Source organism: Hemitrygon akajei, chromosome 19, assembly GCF_048418815.1.
Source record: "Hemitrygon akajei chromosome 19, sHemAka1.3, whole genome shotgun sequence".
Classification (NCBI taxonomy): Eukaryota; Metazoa; Chordata; class Chondrichthyes; order Myliobatiformes; family Dasyatidae; genus Hemitrygon; species Hemitrygon akajei.
The window spans coordinates 52,480,562-52,504,587 of record NC_133142.1 but is presented as its reverse complement, the minus strand read 5'-3'; positions in this window follow the sequence as shown (position 1 = coordinate 52,504,587).

The following is a 24,026-nucleotide window of genomic DNA, read 5'->3' as shown; positions in this document are numbered from 1 at the left end:
CACAACACTTCTATATCTTCTTGTCCTATGTCACCTCTTTCTAATGATTTGGTTCCATTTTTTGCCAACAGAGCCAACCGCCCACTCTGCCTTCCTGCCTGTGCATTCAATACAATGTGTACCCTTGGATGTTAAGCTCCTAGCTATAATCTTCTTTCAATCATGAATCAGTGATGCCTACAATGTCATATATAGCAATTTACCTACCTTATACTGTATGATAGGTGCATTCAAATATAACATCATCAGTCCTGTATTCCTCACCATTTTTGATTTTGTCCCACTTTGTATTGCAGCTCATTCCATTGACTGCAAAGTTGCCCTATCAACAATCTCTCATTGCTAGCACTGCCTCTGTTTGTGAGCCAACTACCCCATCCTCAGCCCCATCACTCTGGTTCCCATACCCCTGCCAGATGGAAGTCAATCTGAGTTGCGGGCTGTTTCCAGGGACACACACAGAGATGGACATCAAATTCTGCTGGAAGATCATCAACTTGATTTTGTAAAAATTAGCTTCATTGTCATTTTTATCCAGGACTAGCGCACAGAGATCTTTGGACCTGGTGTTTTTGCTGAGTATCGAGACCCGAAAGGCGAAATGTAGATCTGGGAATTAAAGCCTGCGAGCCAAAGCCCCAAGTCTGTGCATCTCTGGGAGACTACTGGGTAGTTCAAAGCCCAATATCTGAGAGCCCAAGTCCGCTGGAGGCTGGAGACAGGAAAAGATGGCCTGTCCTGGGGTTAGAGTGGAATTGAGCACTGGGACTTATATCGTTGTTTTTGTTTTGTTGCATGTTGCTTTCGGTGTTATTCCACCGAGCATTGTGGGTATGCTATGGAATGTATGGTGACACTTGCAGGCTTCCCCCAGCACACCCTTGGTTGTGTTGGTTGTTACATAAACAATGCGTTTCACTACACCGTATGCTTCAGTGTATACATGATAAATAAATATGAATCATGAATCAACACTATTTAACTTCCAGATATTTTTGAAGTAAAATAAAATTGCCTTGATGGGATGTGGTGTCACTACGTTCAGATATGGCCCAAGTGTGAAGCGAGAGACACTGAAGTGGGTCAATAGTTCACAGACTTTAATCTGAACAGAGTTACAGGGAAAAGAAAACAATAAACGCTAGGCCAAACAGGGCCATTAACTAAAACTCTCAAAAGGAAAACAAAGCCAACACTGCAGCTGAAAGCAATAACTAAATATAAAATAAACACCGCTAGTCTTCGGAGTCAGTGGACTCGACAGTCCAAATTCTCAGGCAAGCAGCGAAACATTGCTGTCCTTTGCTCAAGTCTCAGCGAGCACTATGACGAAAAGAATCGAGTTGAATACCGTCGCAATGAAATAATAATTAGCTGACACTTGCATATTCACAAGCGCGCCTGCTGCACTGCAGAATCCGTGGTTGTGACATGTCGATTGAGTTTGCTGGATCTCTGCTCCGGTGATGCAGCTTCCAAAACAGCATAGCCCTCACTCTGTCACCAGAGCAGAACGAGGAGAGTACCAGGCAGAATTCACAAGGGCTCTCCTTCTGTAGTTGAGACTTGAAACTCGATTAACATTTCATCAAACAACAAAAGATTTTTCTATCCTCCCCTTGTCGAGTTCTGGTTTGTCTTCTATCTCATCTGATTGCTCTCAGCAGTGGCTGCATATTTTAAGAGATCAGAGCATAGAATGCCAGAGAGATAAATCATAGAAACAGGCCCTTCAGCCCTCTGAGCCCAAACACCCACCAGAATTAGTCATACAATAATCCTGCTTTATATTCTCCCCTCATCGTCAGCTGTCTCTGGATCTATCACTCATCTACACACAAGGGGTGACTTCCAACAGCCAGCTCTTATGTCAGTGGAAGGTGGGAGGAAACCTAAACACCTGGAGGAAACCTACGTGGGCCCCAGGAAATACGTGTAAACTCCTCATGGACAGAACCTGATTGGACCTGGGTCTCTGGCACCGTGAGGCAGCCACTCTACCATCTACATCACTGTATAGCCACAGGTCTCTCTCTAACCATAAACTGGGAACAGCTCTTGTGCACTGAGTGACAATTCATGTCTTCAAACAAAGCAAAGGAACTTTAATGTGGCCAAGAAACTTGCCTGTGATTACTCTGATACCCTGCGTGCAATTTACTTGATATGAGTCAAAATAAGGACCACACAGATAAAGTTACTCAGGGAATCGGAGATCAAAAGAGAATCTGCCTGCAAAACCAGAACATGAAGGAAGCACTCAGCAGGTCAGGCAGCATCTGTAGAAAGAGGAAGAGTTAATGTTTCAGGTGTGAGACCCTCCATTAAATCTGCCCTGTATCTCCATGAATACAAGTCCTTGTCCTTTGCTGAGCTGGACACACCCTTGTCTGGCAGTGCTGGAGGGTGACTGAATGCGGAGCGGATCGGACCCAGCTTCCAAATGGGTGCTCCAGTATTTACATTCAGGTGACTGGCTGGTTGGGATCAAAGAATTCATCATGAAAGGCAGTGATGGCTCGGGTTGGGTGTAATCAGGGAGGGTAAAATTGGCTGGATTTATGGGGGGTAATTAGGCAGAAAGGAGGCTAGGATCAGATTATATTCAATTCATTTCACCAGGAATGAACCAACAGCAGTAAGTATTGTTATAGATTGGAGTTATGTATATGTGCTATTCAAAGTCAATGTATATATTTTATCAAAGTACATATCTACATGCTACCATATACTACCTTGAGATTCATTTTCTTGCAGGCATTCACAGGAAAGTAAAGAAATATAATAGAATTGATGAAAAACTGCATAAACAAAGACTGACAAATAACCAATGTGCAAAGGAAGATAAATTGTACAAACAAAAAACATAAATAATGCTGAGAAGCATAACTTGTAGAGCTCTTGAAAGTGAGTGCATAGGTTGTGGAATCTGATCAGAGTTGTGGTGAGTGAAGTTGTCCATGCCGATTCAGGGGCCTGCGAGTTGCAGGACAAAAACTGTTTCTGAACTTGATGGTGTGGGACCTCCTGCCCAATGGTATTAGTGACGAGAGAGCATGGCCTGGAGGATGGGGGTCCTTGATGATGGATGCTGCTTTCTTGTAGCAGTGATCCTTGTAAATGTGCTCAATAGTGGTGAAGGCTTTTTGTGTGATGGGCTGTGTTGTATCCACCACTTTTGTAGACATTTCCATTCCTGTGCATCGGTGTTTCCATGCCAGGCTATGATGCAACCAGTTAGGATGCTCTCCTCTGTGCATTTGTAGAAGTTTATCAAAGTTTTTGGTGACATACTGAATCTACACAAACTTCTAAGAAAGTAAAGGCACTATCATGCCTTCTTTGTGATGGCACTTACATGTTTCTACCAGGGCAGATCCTCTGATATGATAATGCCAAGGAATTTAAACTTACTGACCCTCTCCAGCTCCAGTTCCCTAATGAGGACTGGTTGATGGACCTTGGCTTCTACCTCCTGTTGATGAAGAATGAGAGGGTCCTTGTCATGGTTCATTCTGAGCAGCTAAGTAGCTGATGTCTTGGAGCAACAGGCTGTTCATAAGACTATAATAACGTAAGACATAGGCCATTCAGCCCATCAAATCTGCTCCTGCATTTCATCATGCTGATCCCTTTCCTTTCAACACCTTTTCCTGCCTTCTCCCCATAACTTTTCATGCCCTGACTAATCAGAAACTATCAACCTCTGTCTGAAGTACACCCAATCACCCGGCCACCACTGCCATCACCACCCTCTGGCTGAAGAAATTCCTCCTCATCTCTGTTGTAAATGGACATCTCTCTATTCCGAGGCTGTGCCCCCTGGACATAGAATGCCTCCCACCCCACCATCCACTACAGGAAACTTCCTCTCCACATCCACACTATCTGGGTTTTTCAACATTCAATAGGTGTCAATGAGATCCCCTCATTTTTCTAAATTCCATTGAATACAGGCCCAGAACCATCAAACACTGCTCATTTGATAACTTTTTCATTCCCAAATTTATTTTTATGAACCTCCTTTCAACCCTCTCCAACATCAGCACATTGTTTCTTAAATAAGGGCACAAAACTACTCACAATACTTCTAGTGAGGTCACACCGGTGCCTTATAAAGCCTCAGCATTACATCCTTGCTTTTATATTCTAGTCCTCTTGAAATGAATGTTAACATTGCATTTGTCTTCCTCACCACCAATTCAACCTGCAATCTAACTTTAGGGATTCTTGCGCAAGGACTCACAAGTCCTTTGCACTTTATATTTTTGAATTTTCTCCCCAGTTAGAAAACAGTCTACCCTTTTATTCCTACTACCAGTCCATGACTATATACTTCCCAACACTATGTGCCATCTGCCACTTTTTGTCCATTCTCTTCATCTGTCTAAGTCCTTCTGCAGCCTTCCTGTTTCCCAACAATATCTGCCACTCCACCTATCTTCATATCATCCACAAACTTGGCCATAAAGTAATCAATTCCATCATCCAATCATTGACATACAGCATAAAAAGAAATGGTCCCAACACCAACCCCTGTGGAACACCACAGGTCACCAGCAGCCAATCAGAAAAGGCTCACTTTATTCCCACTCTTTGCCTCCTTCCAATCAGCCAATGCTCTATCCACACCAGTATCTTTCCTGTCATACCATGGGCTCTTACCTTGCTAAACAGCCTCACGTGCAGCACCTCAAAGATTTGTCATGCTGACTACAGCCTATTTTATTAGCCTCCAAGTACCCTGATACCTCAGCCTTAATAATTGACTCCAACATCTTCCCAACCACTGAGGTCAAGTTAACTGGTCTATAATTTCCTTTCTTCTGCCTCCCTCATTTCTTGACGGGTGAATTGACATTTGCAATTTTCCAGTCCTCTAGAACCATGCCAGAATCCATTGATTCTTGAAAGTTCATTACCAATGTCTCCACAGTCTTTCCAGCCACCTCTTTTAGAAACCTGGGGTGTAGGCCATCTGGCCCAGGTCACTTATCTACTTTCAGACTGTTCAGCTTCCCAGGCACCTTCTCCTTAGTAATAGCAACTGCACTCACTTCAGTTCCCTGACACTTTCAAACTTCAGGCATACTGTTAGTGTCTTCCATAGTGAAGACTGATGCAAAATACTTATGCAGTTCATCCACCATTTCCTTGTCCCCCATTTGTACCTCCCCAGCATCACTCTCAAGCAGTCCAATATCTACACTCACCTCTCCTTTACTCTTTATATTTCTAAAAAAAAACCTTCTGGTATTCCCTTCGATATGATTGGCTTGCTCACCTTCATATTTAATCTTTTCCCTCCTTATGGCTTTTTATACAGAGTGGACCAGAGAGAGTTTTGCTGAAACACAGGCACTTGCCCACAACTATGAGAGATGGAGGCAACTGGTACAGCACTCATCTGTAGAGCGTCTCAGTGACCCAAAAGGGTTGTGGAATCGTTAACCATAACTGGCTTTTTTAGTTGCTCCCTGTTGGCTATGAAAAGGTTTGCAACCTCTAACTTCCCACTACTTTTTGTTCTATTATATATGTCCTCTCTTTTGCTTTTATGTTGGCTTTGACATCCCTTGTCAACCACAGATGCACCATCCTGCCTTTAGATACATCTTTGGAATGTATCTATCCTGCGCCTTTCAAATTGCTCCCATTATCTCCAGCCATTGCTGCTTTGCCATCATCGCTGCTTATGTCTCCTTCCAATCAACTTTGAAAAAGGATCTAGTGCTTTCCAGGCAAATATGATGAATAAACTCTTCTTGGGCTTCTGGCCAGGTACAGGTATTGATTTTTAACTGACATTTCAATGACAATCTGACATTTTCATCAGGGATGATGCCTCGACATAGTATACCCCCGCCACCTGTCCCTCCTGATTGGCTAGTCCTCATCCAATCAGGTTTCTGCTGTCCTACCTTGTCTATAATCGAATTCCAGTTCTTACTTAGAGTGAGACCTTCATCTTTGTTAAAATTCTTTTTCTCCAGTTTTATTTCATTGGCTTCCTTCACCACGGGGTTCCAAATGCCTGATGTAGCACAGTAGTTTTGTGTTGTCAAAGTTAATCCTATTACTATTGTGAATGCAATGTTCTGCTACCACAAATTTCTCCAATTAACCCAAATGGATAGACCTTCTTGATGCATGTTTCTACCGTGCACCCCATCTGGCCAACGTATGCTGCTCTGCGTTACAGGGATTCCTGATTGGATGAGGACAACCAATCAGGAGGGACAGACACCAGGGGTATTTATACCTCTGGACCAGACATGCCTAGGCATTATCCCTGATGAAGATGGCAGAGTCTGTTATGGGAACATTGGTTAATATACATACCTGAACCCAGCTGGAAGCCAGAGAAGAGTTTATTCCTCCTCCCTTGTGCCTCTGTAATTTCCTTCACTCCACTGTAATACTCATACATCTGACTTCAGCTTCTCCCTCTCAAATTGCAGAGTGAATTATATTATATTATGATCACTATCTCCCAAGGGTTCCATTCCCTAAGCTCCCTAATTATGTTCAGTTCAATAAACAACACCCAATCCAGAACTGTTGATCCCCCAGTGGGCGCAACCTCAAGCTGCTCAAAAAGCCATCTCAGAGGCATTCCAGAAATTCCCTCTTGGGGTCCAACATCAACTCAATTTTCCCAATCCACCCGCATATTGAAATCCTTCATGATTATTGCAATATTGCCCTTTTACATGCCTTTTCTATCTCCCACTTTGTAGCCCACATCCTGGCTACTGTTTGGAGTCCTACATACGACTCCCACCAGGGTCTTTTTACCCTTGCAGTTGCGTAACTCTACCCATAAAGATCAATCTTCTGATCCTGTGTCACCTCTTTCTAAGGATTTGATTACCAGTAGAGCCACCAGACCCCCCCTGCCTACCTGCCTGTCCTTTCGATACAATCTGCATCCTTGGATGTAAAGCTCCCGGCTATGACCTTCTTTCAGCCATGGCTCAGTTATACCCATGACACCATACCTGCCAATCACTAACTGCACTGTAAGATGATCTTCCTTATTTTGCGTAATGTGTGCATTCAAATATAAAACCTTCTGTCCTGTATTTGTCACCCTTTTTGATTTCCTCCCCCTTTTACACTGCAACTCATCCCACTGACTGCAATTTTGCCCTGCCATCTGCCTGTCCTTCCTCACAGTCTCGCGACACACTGTCTCTACATGTAAACCAACTGCCCCATCCTCAGCCCTCTGGCACCCAGCCCCCTTCTAAAATAGTGTACACCTTCTCCAACAGTTTGTGCAAACCTGGTTCCCTCGGGTTCAGGTGCAACCTGTCCCTTTTGAACAGGTCATATCTTACCCAGAAGAGATCCCAATGATCCAGAAATCTGAAACCCTACCCCTGTACCATTTCCTCTGCCATGCATTCACCTGCTAGAGACGGACATCAAGTGTTGCTGGGAGATCCTCAGCTCATTGTAGGGGTCAGCCTGGTTTGTTAGTGACCCAGCATATTGAGCTACCTGTAGAGGAATGCCGCTGCTGGAGTACGCTTGGAATGCACCAGGCCAATACAAAGGCTCTGTGGGGAAGGACTCTGTGTACTGGACATTGAGAGCCTGGCTCGGGTGTGGAAGCCCCTCAAAAAACTGAAGTCCATGTCAGCGAAGAAGCCACATGGTGCCCTGTGAACAGAAGATGCAAATGCGCCTAATGTAGAGGACCAACAACCCTGTGAGCGTATAGACTGACTAACACTATGAATGTAAAGAGCCATATATTGTGTACTTCTCTTGTACTTGTATGCATGTTTTATTGTGAATAAAGTTTATTTTTGAAATAGTGAAACTGCTGCAACTGGCTTTGTAAAATATTTCTGGTATCTAGGATATAACTCTAATGTTTTTAAAAACATCCTTTCATTCAACTTGATACCATCCTTCTCATAGATTCTTTCTCATTATGATCTTCTGTTACTGAGATTTATGAAATTTATGAACTATCTCCTGAAAAGCTTGTCACTGTTGATCTATCATCGTACACTTTAATGTGTTCTCCTACTCCACTTTAGCCAGCTGTCTGTTCACTCCATTAATATTATGAGTGGACTGGTTTCAAACCCAGGTTTCTCACCTTCATACTGAATTTGATATTCTCCCTTGACATGATCGGTCTTTCCCAGAGGGCCTTTGACTTTGAGATTATCAATTTATCCTGTTTTATGGCACAAAACGTGAGGATATTTAATATCCAAAAGTGAATACTTGAAGGACCAAAATTTATTGGGCCTTTGGTAAGATGAAACTAAGTATTGTTTCAGATTGTTTGCCTCTGTTCAAAATCGTTCTGGCTTAATGGTTGAAGGCATGGTACTAATGATGGACAGCTGACCTGAGCTCAGGGTGTTAGCGACTATCACTGCTTTATTATTACAATTCTGCCATCTTCCATCTGTCAGCTCCATCTCAGTCAAGATTATGGTGCAGATTAACTGTTTTTGAGTTGTTGTTTTGCAGTTTGTACGGATACCTTAGAGGGCAGGCTAGGTTTTAGAGTCAGGCACATGGTGAATCAAAGGTCAGGTCGGGTTCTCCACGTTCAAAGGCCAGTGATCTGGATGTGTGCGAATAACATCTGTGGTTGGATGTTGGGCCAGCAGTCCAGCAAAGATGAGGAATAGATGGCCACTTCAGCTCAGCAAGTCACTGGCTTGGTGTTCCACGTGGGTAGGAGGCACAAGGTCCACTGACTCCCAAGCTTGGCGAATCAGTGAGACCAGAGTTTAAGGCCTGGTGTTCAGGCCTAGTGCCCATCATTGGCCCAGAACCAGTTCTCATTCCGTGGCATCATGGCCACTGAAGATTGAAACCCAAAGGTCAATCAGAAGTTCAGAAATCAAAGCCCGATGACCAGAGCCCCCTGTCCATGAACACCTGCCAGTCCTCTAGGGAAGCTGAAGGCCTAATGTCTGTGAGTGTGAGGCCACTGGAAGATGGAAGCCTGAGATGGGGTTGGAGAACTGTGTGTGAGTGTGAGTGCGTGGGGGGAAGGGGAGAAAGGGGCTTGTTTTACCACTGCTGTCTTTGTCTCTTGTCATGTTCTGTGTTGTTCTACCAAACATTGTGAGCATGCAACGCTGGTGCCGGAAAGTGTGGCAACACTTGCAGGAAGCCCTTGGGTGCGTTTGTTGTTAATACAAATGATGCATTTCACTGTATATTTCGATGTACTTGTTGAATAAATCAGATTCTGAATCTGAACCTTACACAATGTCAGGAAGCTGTGTAGTTTGCCCATGCCAGTTCTCTAAATGTACTAACCAGCTTCAATCATTACTGTGAATGGAGAATGATTCCTGAGATCAGTGTTATTTCTTTATGCCCCCACAATGGGAGAGTGATCACGTATCACACCCCCTGTCAAAGTCACATCAAATACCCAGCATGAGATCCAGCCTTGCAATTCTCTTCACCTTGGCTGTCATAGACTGAGAAGCAAAATTGTTTGTTAATGGTTAATTGGAGCATGTGTGCTTTATCTTGTTGCAGTTTCTTTTAATTTGGAGTTACTTTGATAGTTGCGTATTTTAAATGGACATTTTTCATTCCAGTCATGACTGTAAGAAGGTTAAATCTGGCCTGTCGTTTGACTAATTTGCCTCCATTTACATTGATCCAATTTGTGGAATACCAATTGCATCTCACATCTTTCATGCACAGCACGATATCAATCCAGAGACAAGCTAGATGACAAAATGCTTCACCCTTGATCAGTTATTCCCTGTTAGTTGCATCTTAAATGCATTCTTTTCAGCAAGGGACAAACAGAGCAAAGTGAACAAGAAGAAAGAAGTCACTTTAATATTACTTTCTGCCAGAATGAAACCTGCCTTTGACTTTTCCTGTTGTTTATTAATCTGGGCGAATTCGCTATAATTTAGATGTTACTAACGGATAATGGACAACACCTAGACCTCCAAATGTCATGGATTCAAATCCCACTTCAGGGGATTAACCACAGCAGTTGAATGTGATCCATTCACAGGTGTACTGTGTTTTGGACAAGATGTTAAACAAGTCCCTCCCTGTCTTCTAGGGTGAAGTAAATAAAATTAATAATGCTATTTTTGATAAGACAACAACCAGGCAAACTCACTAACACAGTTAAGCTGTTAGTTTTTGCCATTTGTGGTCTTTGATCCTGATGCAGGATCTCAAATGAAATTTTGACCATTCCTCCTCCTCTACAGATGCTGGCTCGACCTCCTGAATTCCTTCAGCAGCTTGAATTTATCTCCAGATTCCAGCATCTGCTGCCTCATGTGCCTCTATTTTACAACACAGCATTCTGTTCATATGGGTTCTTCTTGTTTCAGAACAACAATAATACAAAGCCTGAACTCCTTGAGTTATCATGGAATCCTGTCCAACTTCTTCCTGAGTCAATATTAGCAGGCAATACTTATTACAGGTGAATACAGAACCTATTGCTCCTTGTGGTGAATTGATAGCTGACTGAATCGCACAGATCATCTCTGAGCTCTTCTCATTGAAGGAAATTTTGTAGGTTCAAGTCCCATTCCTGATATACTTGGTGGCAGCAGCCACAGGTTGGGAGGTGGTTTTGGAATAGACTAGGTTACTAACAGCAGTCCAATTTATCACTGTACAACAGCAGTGAAGTCATAAAGTCATAGAGAAGTACAGCACAGAAATAGGTTCTTTGGCCCATCTAGTCCATGCTGAAACAGCATTTAAACCGCCCACTCCCATCGACCTGCACCAGGACCATAGCCCTCCATATTGCTACCATCCACAGACCTATCCAAGCTTCTCTTAAATTCTGAAATCAAGCTCGCATGGACCACTTGCGCTGGCAGCTCATTCCACACTCTCGCAACCCTCTGACTGAAGAAGTTTCCTCTCATGTTCCCCATAAATTCACACTTGAGCTATAATCTCTGGTTGTAGTCCCACCCAACCTGGTGAATTAATCTTTTAAAAATGATAGATTGAAGCTGATGGAAAGGCTTTCTATGTCCTCCATGGTGTTGAGTTTCTTGACTGCCGTTGAAACTGCACTCACTCAGACAAGTTCAGAGAATTCCGTTACACTCCTGACTTGTGACTTACCAGTGTTAGAAAGCGTCTGGCTGCTGGGAAGTGAGACATTCACATCTGGTCCGGTCCTGTATGCTCAGCGTTTATAAAGCAAGCCCGGTTAGACAGCTGATCAATGCCAAGTTTGTGAGATTGATGGTGATGGATTTGGCAATGTTAATTCTAATTGGATGTTGTTTTACATTTTTATTATTGGAGGTGATAATTGTGTGGTGCAAATGTCATTTTCCATATATCGCCCCTTGTCTGAATCATGTAATAACTGTAAAATATTCTGAAGAGTTACAAATATAATTGAACATTGTGATCATCAGAAAATGTCCCCATTTCTGACCTTATAAAGAAAGAAGGTCATTATTGAAGCATCTGAAAATGATAGGCCCGTGCAGTTGGGAACCCCCGTTGTGATGTCTTGGAGTTGGGATGATTTAATGCTAACATCGCAGCCACCTTCCTTTGTGCAAGAACATAAACATTACAGCACACTGAATAGAGCAACTCACCTCCTGTGGATTGCAGGATCTCGACCTGAAATGTGACCTGTCCATTGCCCTCCATAGATGCTGCTTGACTCATTCACTTCCTACGTTGCCTTAGATTCCGTCATCTTCAGCCTCTCATCACTCCAGCTCATCTCATGTGATGCTCTGGTATTTCGCACAGTGAATAACTTATACAAGTGGGTGGAAAACCGAGACTTGAGACATTTGCTACTGTTGTCGTCTTAACATAGAACATAAAACATTACAGTAAAGTCCAGGCCCTATGCTCTGATAATCTTTTAACATACTCTAAGATCAAGTTAATCCTCCCTCCTACATAGCTCTCCATTTTTCTATCATCCATTTACCTACCTCAGAGTTACTTAAATGTCTTTAATGTATCTGCTTCTACAGGTTCTTGTTGTAGGTATTGTTAATAAGTACTTGATTAGTAGGGCTGTCAAATGTTACAGGGAGAAGGCAGGAGAATGGGTTGAAAGGGATAGTAAATCAGTCATGATGGAATAGAGGAGCAGACTCGATGGGCTAAATGGCCTAATGCTGCTTCTAAATCTTATGGTTTTATGGTCTAATTAAGAATTTGTCAACCTCTGCTTTAAATATACCCAACATCTATGGCAATGAATTCCACAGATTCTCCACCCTCTGGCTAAAGAAATTCCTCCTCATCTCTGTTCTAAAGGAATGTTCTTTCATTCTGAGGCTGTGTCATCTGGTCCTGGACTCTGCATCTATTGGAAGCATCCTCTCCATGGTCATTCTATCCAAGTCTTTAAATATTCAGTAGGTTTCAATGAGATTCCTTCCTCACCCCCAAATTTTCTGAATATAGGCGCAGGACCATTCAAATGCTCCTCATTTGTTAATCCTTTCATCCCTGGGGACTCTTCTGGACTCTCTCTACTGCCAGCATATCCTTTCTTAGAAAAGGAGCCCAAGCCTCTCACAATTCTCCAAGTACGGTCTGACCAATGCCTTATAAAGACTCAGCATTATATTCTTGCTTTGTATTCCAATCTTCTCAAAATGAATGCTATCAATGCATTTGCCTTCCTCAACCTGCAAGTTAACTTTCAGAGAATTTTGCAATAGGACTTCCAAGTCCCTTTGCATTTCTGATTTCTGAATTTGTACCAAAGTGCATAAACTTGGCAACAAAGCCATCAATTCTGTCATCCAAATCACTATCATATAACATGAAAAGTAGTGGACCCAAGACTGACCTCTAGAAAACACCATTAGTCACTGGCAGCCAACCAGGAAAGGTCCTCTTTATCTCTACTCTGCTTTCTGCCTGTCAGCCAACCTTTTATCCATGGTGGTACCTTTCCTGCTATACAATGGCCTCTGGTCTTATTTAACAGGTTCATATGCGATGTCTTGTCAAAGGCCTTCTGAAAATCTAAGTAATTAACATCCACTGATTCTCCTTTGTTTATCCTGCCTATTATTTCCTCAAAGAATTCCAATAGATGTGTCAAGCAAGATCTCCCCTTAACAAAATCTTGCTGACTTTGGTCTATTTTATCACGTGCCTCCAAATATCTTGAAACCTCAACCTCATTAATGGACTCTAAAATCTTACCAACCACTTACCAATTCAAGCTAACTGGCCAACAATTTCCTATCTTTTTCCTCTTTCCCTTCTGAAAGAGAGGAATGACTGTAGTGATGTTCCAGTCCTTTGGAACCATTCCTAATGGAAGATCCTGGCAAGAGGTTCAAGTGCCTCAGTAGACTGAAGATGGTCTGCTAAGATCTGCAAGAGGAAGCCCAGATCCACTATGAACCTCATAACTTGGATTTGTCATGACAGAAGACATTTTCCGATTAAGGAAGAGACTGCCCAGCTTAAGGAAGGATATCATTAAGCTGGAGTGGATGCAGAAGAGACTCACAATGATTTCACTGGGACTGAAGAGCTTGAGTTACAAGGAAAGATGAGATACATGGCATGTAGGAGGCTGAGGACTGACCGTATAGAGGTTAGACATTCATGAGGAGAATAGATAAGGTGGACAGCTGCATTTTTTTTTGCAGGGTAGACAAATCTAAAACTAGGGGGCATAGATTTGAGCTGAGCGGACAAAATATAAAAGAGACCAAAGAGGCATCTACACAGAGGATGGAGGGTATATGGAATGAGCTTTCAGAGGAAGTGGTAGAGGCACGTACAAAGATATTTAGACAGACACTTGTCAGGAATGCAGAGCTTTGATATGGTAATTAATTTGTCTTCTATTCTAAATCCTACAAAATAAAGACTGACACTCATCTCTGCGAGGGAATTGGGGGTTTGTCCATGAGTGTTTGCAAAGGCAGAAGTCCTGGATATCCCCATAGGATGACTGTGCTCTGATGTGAAAAAGCTCAATGAATCCAGTAGCTGATGAGCAACTTCCTCGGAAATCTTCCCACAGACCCTGCTCCACTCTAGATCTGGCACAGACTCAGTAACCCCATTCATTTCAGTTAGGCCATGTATCTTATAATTCACGTTCTTAAAATCATTTAGTTTAGAAGTATCAACGTAAGTTCAAGAGCAACTAGGAATGGCCATTAAATACTGACCTATCAATGATACACCAATTTTGAAAATAAATAGATAAAGTTTGTTACGTTTAATGATATTAAAAACTTGTGATGGAACATCTAATCTTAACTATTTTTTAAATGTTTGTGAAAAACCTTTAAGCTGTTTTAGAAACAGCCAGTCCAGTCCGGAGAACAGTTTAACTAGCTTCAAAGGCATTTCTGTCAGTTTGTAATGGGACTGTAATAATCCCTGTACTCAGTGGACATCCCCTATCAACGCAAACCTGGCTACTGTCAATTCAAGTCAAGTGTATTGTCATGAGCACAAGTACTGTGAAGTACAGGTACAGTGAACTATCTGCTTGCAGCATCATAGGCATCTAGATAGAACCCAAGTTATACAGAAATGATACATTATTTATAGTAAGCAGTGAAGCATACTTCTGGGGCACTTCGAGGCGACTCGTGTAGCAGCAGAACTCTCAATGGATACGATTAAATATTCACGTTTCAGCCTGATACAGCTAAAAAGTAGAACTGCTTCCAAGATCAGTCCGGTCAAGAGACGTCTTAATGCGTTTAAACAAACTATCGCTGCTTAAAGCCGATGGAAACAATGCTGATTGGGGACAGATTCATCCTCGTAGGATTCCACGCAGGAAATGTGGCTGCAGGTCAGGGATACAAGTGTGTTTAAGGAAACAGGGTTTTAAACTCCCAATACTGGCAAACATGCAGACTCTGGTAAATGAAATCAATGTTCTCAGAGCTCGGGTGCTGAGTCAGAGGGACATTAGGACCGCGTGTGTCCTTTCTTCACGGAATCCTGGTTAACCCTTTCCATAGCGGATGCAGCGAATCAGATCGACGGGTTTACTATACGACGTCAGGATAGATCTATAAAGTCTCTCAAGAGCAGAGGTGGAGGAGTATGCCTCATGATCGACTCTTCTTGGTGCACTAATATATCAGTGCTATCCCAATTCTGCTCACCAGACCTGGAATATCCAGCAGTTAATTGCCATCCTTTTATCTACCGTGGGAGATTTTCGGAATCATTCTGGTAGCAGTATATAATTCACCTCAGGCCAATGTCAAGCAGGCTTTAGATGACCTGAGCAATGGAATCAACATGCACAAAACAGTGCACCCTAATGCCTTCACCCTCATTTTGGGGGAATTTAACCAGGCCAGTCTGAAAAAAATCGCTAAGCAATTACCATCGACAGATCACTTGCAATACCAGAGGAAACAATACACTGGCCCACTATTACACCGCCATCAAGAATGCCTACCGTGCTATTCCATGCCCTCACTTTGGGAAGTCTGATCACCTAGCTGTACTTCTACTCCCTGAGTATAGGCAGAGACTGAAGACTGCAGCACCAGTAGTGAGGACCAAGAAGGTTTGGACAAGGGATGCACAGGAGCGCCTACAGGACTGCTTTGAATCTGTGAACTGGACTGTATTCGGGGATTCACCTTTGAGCCTGGATGAGTATGTAGCAGTTGTTATCAACTTCATTAAAACCTGTGTGGATGAGTGTGTGCCTACAAAGACTTACTGTACATTCCCAAATCAAAAGCCGTGGATGAGTCAGGAGGTACGTTGTCTGCTGAAGGCCAGATCTGTGGCATTCAAGTCTGGCAACCCAGGCCTGTACCAGAAAACCAGGTATGATTTGCGGAGGGCTATTTCAGGGTGAGGAGACAATTTTGAACGAGTTTGGAGGTGACATTGAATGTATGACAACTCTGGCAGGGTTTGCAAGACATTACTGTGCTTCCTACCAAACGAAACCCAATAGCATGAATGGCAGTGATGCTTCACTACCAGATGAACACAATGTCTTCTATGCCCGCGTTGAAAGGGAGGATATAACCACACCTATGAAGATCCATGCTGCACCATGATGACCCTGTGATCTCTGTCTTGGAAGCCGACGTTAGGCTGTCTATAAAAAGGGTGAACCTTCAGAAGGCGGAAGGTCCCAATGGAGTACCTGGTAAAACTCTGAAAACCTGTGCCAACCAACTAGTGGGAGTATTCAAGGACATTTTCAACCTCTCACTGCTATGGGTGGAAATTCCCACTTGCTTCAAAAAGGCAACAATTATACCAGTGCTTAAGAAGAATAATGTGGGCTGCCTTAATGACTATCACCCAGTAGCACTCATATCTACAGTAATGAAATGCTTTGAGAGGTTGGTCATGACTAGACTGAACTCCTGCCTCAGCAATGGCCCGGACCCATTGCAATTTGCCTATCGCCACAATAGGTCAATGGCAAATGCAATCTCAATGGCTCTCCACACGGCCTTAGACCACCTGGACAACACAAACACCTATGTCAGGATGCTGTTCATCGACTACAGCTCAGCATTTAATACCATCATTCCCACAATCCTGATTGAGAAGTTGCAGAACCTGGGCCTCTGTACCTTCCCTCCACAATTGGATCCTCGACTTTCTAACTGGAAGGTCACAATCTGTGAGGATTGATAATAACATGTCCTCCTTGCTGACGATCAACACTGGTGCACCTCAGTGGTGTGTGCTTAGCCCACTGCTCTACTCTCTATATGACTGTGTGGCTAGGCATAGCTCAAATACCATCTATAAATTTGCTGATGATACAACCATTGTTCATACAGTCTCAGGTGGTGAAGAGATATGCCAACTAGTGGAGTGGTGTCGCAGCAACAACCTAGCACTCAACGTTAGTAAGACAAAAGAGCTGATTGTAGACTTCAGGAAGGGTAAGACGAAGGAACACATACCAATCCTCATAGAGGGATCCTGGGTGTCAAGATCTCTGAGGGCCTAACCTGGTCTCAGCATATTGATGCAGTAATAAAGAAGGCAAGACAGTGACTATACTTCATTAGAAATTTGAAAGGAATTCGTATGTCAACAAATGCACTCAAAGACTTCTAAAGATGTACCGTGGAGAGCATTCTGACAGGCTGCATCACTGTCTGCACAGGACCGAAAGAAGTAAATTTAGTTGGCTCCATCTTGGGTTCTAGCCTACAAAATACCCAGGACATTGGGACATCTTCAAGGAGCAGTGTCTCAGAAAGGCTGTGACCATTATTAAGGACCTCCTTCTCTAGGAGGTACAGAAGCCTGAAGGCATACACTCAGCGATTCAAGAACAGCTTCTCCTCTTCTGTCATCTGATTCCTAAATGTACATTGAACCCATGAATACTACCTCACTTTTTAAATATATATATTTTTGTACGATTTTTAATCTGTTCAATATACGTGTACTGTAATTGATTGATTGATCTATTATTATTATTTTTTCTTCTTCTATATTATGAATTGCATTGAACTGTACTGTTAAGTTAACAAATTTCACAACACATGCCAGTGATAATAAATGTGATTCTGAAGAGAGAGAAACAAGATTGCATAAAAAAAAGACATAGGTTCAGCAGAAAAGACTTAATCAGAAACAGGTCTGTGGTAATGCAAGAGGTGGTTTGAGTGTTCTGTGTCTGAGGTATAGTAGGATTAGGGTAACGCAAGTGGATTCAACATTCAGATTAAGATTTATTTATCACTTGTAGATCAAAACATAGAGTGAAATCCTTTGCTTGTGTTAACAACCAACACACCTAAGGTTGTGCTGTGGGCAGCCTCCAAATGGCACCGCACATTCTGGCTCCAGCATAGCATGCCCACAACACAAGCAACAACCAAACAACAGCAAAATAAGCCCCTTTCCTCCCTCCTACCCACCCACATACACAATCCTCCAGTCCCAGGACAGACTGTCGTCAGCCTCCAGTGGACACGGACTTGGAGACCTTGGGGCTGTGACCTCCCCAGCAGACTTGTGGAGATTCACAAACTTGGGGCTCTGGCCACCAGACTTTGACTTCTGGACTCCCAATCGACTTTGGGCTTCGATCTTCCACATTGCCTCCAGTACTCACTGATGACGATGAATGAGAGCCCTGAAGAGGAGGCCTCGAACAGTGGACTCACTAATAATGGGACCCTGACTATATTCGCTGGAATATATCTGTTTCTGAACCTGCTAGTATATTACTTGAAGCTTCTCCACCTCTTGTCTGGTGGCAGCAGCACATTGTAGGCCTAACCCAGATGGTGGGGATTGCTAATGATAGGTGCTACCTTCTTGAGACATCACCTCGTGCAGATGCCGTCAGTAGTGGGGAAGGCTGTACGGCCTAGTGCTTTTTTTGTGTGTTCGAATTACTGTACTAGGACCAATGTACTGCAGGAAGGTGTGTAAGAACGGGTTTAGTTAGTGAGTTATACCTTCAGATGGCTCCACCGAAATTCTGGGACAAAGTGTTTCTCTCTTTGTCTCTGCTCCTTTCCTTTTTTCCCTTGCCACATTCCACCTCCTGCATCTCTGGACAGGCATGAGAGGATTTCTCAGAGTTTCGTGTTTCTCAGGACATGAATAAAGCAACTTGGCCCATTGAATCTATACTGGATCTCAGAACATTCCTATTCTCATATTGACTTCTCTGTGAACTATTGTTCAAACACCTGAAACCACCCCCCACCGTATGATTCTCCTTCCACTTACCCACTCCAGGGACAATGTAGGTGATCAGTTAAGGATGTCTTTAAACTGGACAGAATACAAGGAGTTTACTGGGACTGGAGGGCTTTCATTGTCAGGGGGAGGATGGATAGCCTAGGAATTTTTCCCCTTGGAGCGAATGAAGCTGAAGGGTGACCTTGTTGTGGTTTATGATATCATAAGGGGCATTGATAAGGTGAAAGGCTGCAGTCTTTTTCCCAGGGCAGGGTAGTCCCAAACTAGAGGGTATATCATTTAAGGTAAGAGGGGAAAGATTTAAAAGGAAGTTGGGGGCAATTTTTTTGTACAGAGGGTGCTGAGTATATGGAACAAGATGCCTGATGAAGAAGTAGAAACAGAAAGATTTAAAGGGATATAGACCAAATTCAGGCAAGTGGGACTAGCTCAGTAAGGTAACTTGGTTGGCAAAGGTGTGTTTGGCCATTGTCCTGTTTCTGTACTGTATAGGTCTAAGGCTCTATGACTGTTTTAATAGGTACATTTAATGTTAGAGAAATGTATACAATATACAACCTGAAATTCTTTTTCTTCGCAAACACCCACAAAAACAGAGGAGTGCTCCAAAGAATGAATGACAGTTAAACGTTAGACACAAAGCCCCCACCCATGCACCAAATGACAGCAAGGCAATGACCACCCCCCCACCAGCAAAAAGTATCGGTGCCCCCTACCAAGCACTCAAGAGTGCAGCAAGCATCAATAAAGGAACAGACTTGCACTGCCCTAAAGACTACTCAGTCCCCTGGTATTCAATATAATCTTCACCGTGGAAGACACCAGCAGTGTGCCAGATGTTGTAGTGTGTGAAGGAAGAGAAGTGGGTGCAGTTACTGTTACAAGGGAGAAGGTGCTCAAAAAGCTGAAAGAGCTATAGGTACATGAGTCACCTAGATGAGAAGAACTGCCCCCTAGGGCTCCGAAAGAGGTAGCGTTAGAGAGTGTAGCGGCATTAAAGATAATCTTCCAAAAATCATTGGACTCTGGCATTGAACTAGAAAATTGTAAATGCCACTCCACTTGTCAAGAAAGGAGGAAGGCAGCAGAAAGGAAATTATAGACCAGTTAGCCTGACAATTGTTAAGGATGAGGTGATGGAGTACTTGGTGACACAGGACAAGATGGGATAAAGTCAGCATGGTTTCCTTAAGGGGAAATCCTGCCTGATGAACCTGTTGGGATTCTTTGAGGAGATTACAAGTAGGATAGATAAAGGGGATGCAGTGGTTGTTGTACATTTGGACTTTCAGAAGGCCTTTGACAAGGTGCCACATATGAGGCTGCTTACCAAGTTAAGAGCCAGTGGTATTACAGGAAAGTTACTAAGAGCATTGGCTGATTGGAAGAAGGCAGTGAGTGGGAATAAAAGGATCCTTTTCTGGTTGGCTGCCAGTGACTGTGTTGGGACCACTTTTTTTTATGCTGTATATAAATGATTGAGATGATGGAATAGATGGTTTGTTGCCAAGTTTACAGATGATACAAAGATTGGTGGAGGGGCAAGTAGTGTTGAGGAAACAGGTAGGATGCAGAAGGACTTAGACAGATTAGGAGAATGGTCAAGAAAGTGGTAAATGAGATACAATCTTGGAAAGTGCATGGTCATGCACTTTGGTAATAGAAATTACTGTGTGGACCATTTTCTAAATGGGGAGAAAATCCAAAAATCTGTGATGCAAAGGGACTTGGGAGTTCTTGTGCAGAACACCCCAAAGGCTAACTTGCAGATTGAGGAGGTGATGAGGAAAAAAAATGGAAGATTAGCATTCATTTCAAGAGGTTTAGAATACAAGAGCAGGGATTTGATGCTGAGGCTTCATAAGGCACTGGTGAAGCCTCACCTCGAGTATTGTAAACAGTTTTTGGGCTCCTCATCTCAGAAGAGATGTGCTGGCATTGGAGAGGGTCCAGAAAAGGTTCAAAAGGACGATTCCAGGAATTAAACAGTTATCATATGAGGAACATTTGATGGCTCTGGGTCTGTACTCGCTGGAATTTAGAAGGATGAGGGGGGATCTGATTGAAACCTTTTGAATGTTGAAAAGATTAGACAGAATAGATGTGGAAAGGATGTTTCCCATGATGAGAGAGTCTAGGACAAGAGAGCACAACCTCAGGATAGAGAGGCGTCCATTCAAAACAGATCTGCAGAGAAATTTCTTTAGCCAGAGGGTGGTGAATTTGAGAAATTTGTTGCCACATGCTGCTGTGGAGGCCAGGTCGTTGGGTGTATTCAAGGCAGAGATTGATAGGTTCTTGATTGGACATGGCATCAAAGGTTACGGAGAGAAGGTCGGGTAATGGGGTTGAAGAGGAATAAAAAAGGAGCAGCCATGATTAAATGGCAGAGCAGACTCAATGGGCCAAATGGCCTAATTCTGCTCCTATGTCTTATGGTCTTATGGTCTTATACCACAGGCTCTCTCTCCCTAATAAGGGAAAAAGAGGTCTCCCTGTTTCACAGCGAGAGGGGAGACATAACAAAACAACTCGCTGATTATGGTGTTAAAAGTCTGTCTGTTGCATCACTTTTTCCGAGCTCTGTGCCGTTGGGCACACAGCCAACAGCAAGCCTGCTGTTTCCAACCTTCCTCGTTCTCCTGCGACACATCAGTCATTGTTGGTGGCACCAGCCTTGAATCCACCTGCCTCCAGAGCCACGGAAGTCTGGCACCCTGAAGGCGCACTAGTCTTCTAGGCCACGTCCTTGGCATACCGAAAAGCGGCTGGTCGTGAGGCCCTGAGAGTGGGCCTCAAAGCATTCCCGCAAAGGACCGAAGGCAGAGTGTAATTCCAGGTCAGGGTCTTCAAAAGGACCTTGGAAGGGGAAAAAAGAGATATGAGAAAAGAGATCTGCAAACCAGCCAACCTGCATGTCTTTGGGAAGTGGAAGAAAACAGAGCACCCGGAGGAAGCTCCCATCATCACAGGAAGAACCTACGAACTCCACACCAAAAGCATCTCAGGTTAGAGTTGAACATGGGTTTTTGCAGCATGAGGCAGCAGTCACTGTGGCACCATCATAAGTAGATGATCCTCACGCTTTCATGCAAGAAAATAGAGAGAAGTTTTAGAACTTCCAAAGCTGATGTAAGGTTAGTGTGCAGGAGTGGTGAAGAAGGAGCTTTCTGCAGAAGGGAAATGAAATGCAGGCAGTGATTTGGGATTTAAGTTTAACTGAAGTAAAGAGCAAGGGTATATCCATTGATTCTGACGCTTGTGAGGTGCATCGGGCAGTGTCGGGACAAGTTTTCTTATGCAGGAAGTACATGACTGGCTGGGTAAGCCTACAGACATTGCCAACAGTTTTAGAGTGTGGTGAACATTGAGGAGATTTCCAGCATCTGCAGAACCTCTTGTGTTAATGATGTGCTGCTCCACGACGAAGTTTCTTCTAAGTAGGCCGACCCTAAAGAAGTTTAAACTTTCTCTTCAATGGGAGTTCAGTGAGACCCTGTCTCACTGCTCCACCTCTGTGGTCTCTACTGCTCTCTGACTCTTCAAGCATATGCTCACCCACATCTGAATCTATCACTTGCCAGCTTGCACCCCATCTTCTCAGGCCTAATGATATGATCACTATGGATGAGTTCTTACTCATGTGGTACAATATCTTTCCTTACAGAGGTGGGGGTGCTCACTCTGCTTGGCAGGACACACTTGTGGCTGTGAAATACTCTGAGGTTCTGGGGCCTCCTCTGTGCTGATTGTAGGAATTGACTCTTAGACTGCAGGAAGTGGTTCTGACAGCTCTGGCACCTCTCTTCTCTATCAATTGACTCTGCTCTCCTCCACTTATGGATGTGTTGTCTCCAGACAACATCAGACTATGTAGGAGAGTGCTCTAGTTCTGTCTTAATCTTTCAAAGAATCCACTTATGATCATCTCTGTAGTCCCTCATCAGGACTGCTTGTCCAGGAGTGCTTGAGGGGCCCTCAATTTGTTTCAGCTGTTTGTCCTGCACACTCTTTCTGAGAATAGGTTTGGGGAGATCCAAGTGTGAGACAAGTGATGATCCAGGAACAGCATAGCTGGCGAGTAAAAACACAAAATGCTGGCAGAACTCAGCAGGCCAGACAGCATCTATGGGAGGAGATAGTGACGATGTTTCGGGCCAAAACGGCTTCACTACCTCCTCCCATAGATGCTGTCTGGCCTGCTGAGTTCTGCCAGCATTTTGTGTTTTTATTTATTTCCAGCATCTGCAGATTCACTCGTGTAGCTGGTGAGTAGTTGGTTGTTGAGTATGTTGCAATGTGATTTATTTCCTTTTCCAAGGGTAAACGGGACAATCCATCAGTATTTCCATGATAAGTTCTCCTCTTGAATTCAATCTTGTGATTGTGTCCTCCAAGAAACTGAGCCCACCTCTGCATTCGGGCTGCTGCTGACAGTGGAACATACTTCTGATTGAAAACGTACACCAGAGGTTGTAATGAGGGTTAACTCTTTCCCAAACAAGTACTGGCTGAAATGCTTTACACCCCAATCCAGACTCAAGGCCCCTCTGTCAATCTCTATGTAGCTTTTCTCTGCAGAGGTTGGCAAGCATGATGCAAAAGCAATGACACGCTCACTTCCATTACTCATAACATGTGACATGACCGCACCTATACCAAAAGGTAAGGTATCACAGGCAAGTGTCACTGGACAATGTGGTTCATAATGTGTGAGTGCATATAATCCATTTCCTTTCACTTTTGAAAAGCCAACTCACACCGCTTTCTTCACTGCCATGTCTTCCTGATCTGTAGTAGTGAGTTCAAGGGACGGGGCACAGTAGCCAGGTTTGGCAGGAACCTGTTATAGTAATTAACAGATCCCCAAATGGACTGTAACCGTGACATTTCCTTTGGCTTGGTACATCCACCACTGATTGAATTCTCTCAACACAATTGTATAATCCTTGTGGATCAATGGTGTGACCTCAGTAAGTGATGCTTGGTTTAAAGAATTCACACTTTTTGCATTTTTTCTGAGTCCACAATCTTCTAAGCTACTTAACCCTGTCTTGAGATTTTGAAGATGTTCCTTGTCGTCCTCACTGGTAACAATGTCACCCAGGCAACACTGAGTGCCTGGGCAGCTTTGCTGCACTGGGTCCGTAGCTTTCTGCCAGAGTGCAGGTGCAGATGCCACTCCTATTATAGTGATAAAGCCCTTTATCAGTGTTTATGATGTGAACACTTATGACTCTTCTTCCATCTCCAGCTGTAGGTAGGCCTCATCTAAATCCACTTTACTGAAGTGTTTTCCTTCAGAAAGATTTGTAAAGATATCTTTTATCCTGGGCAGA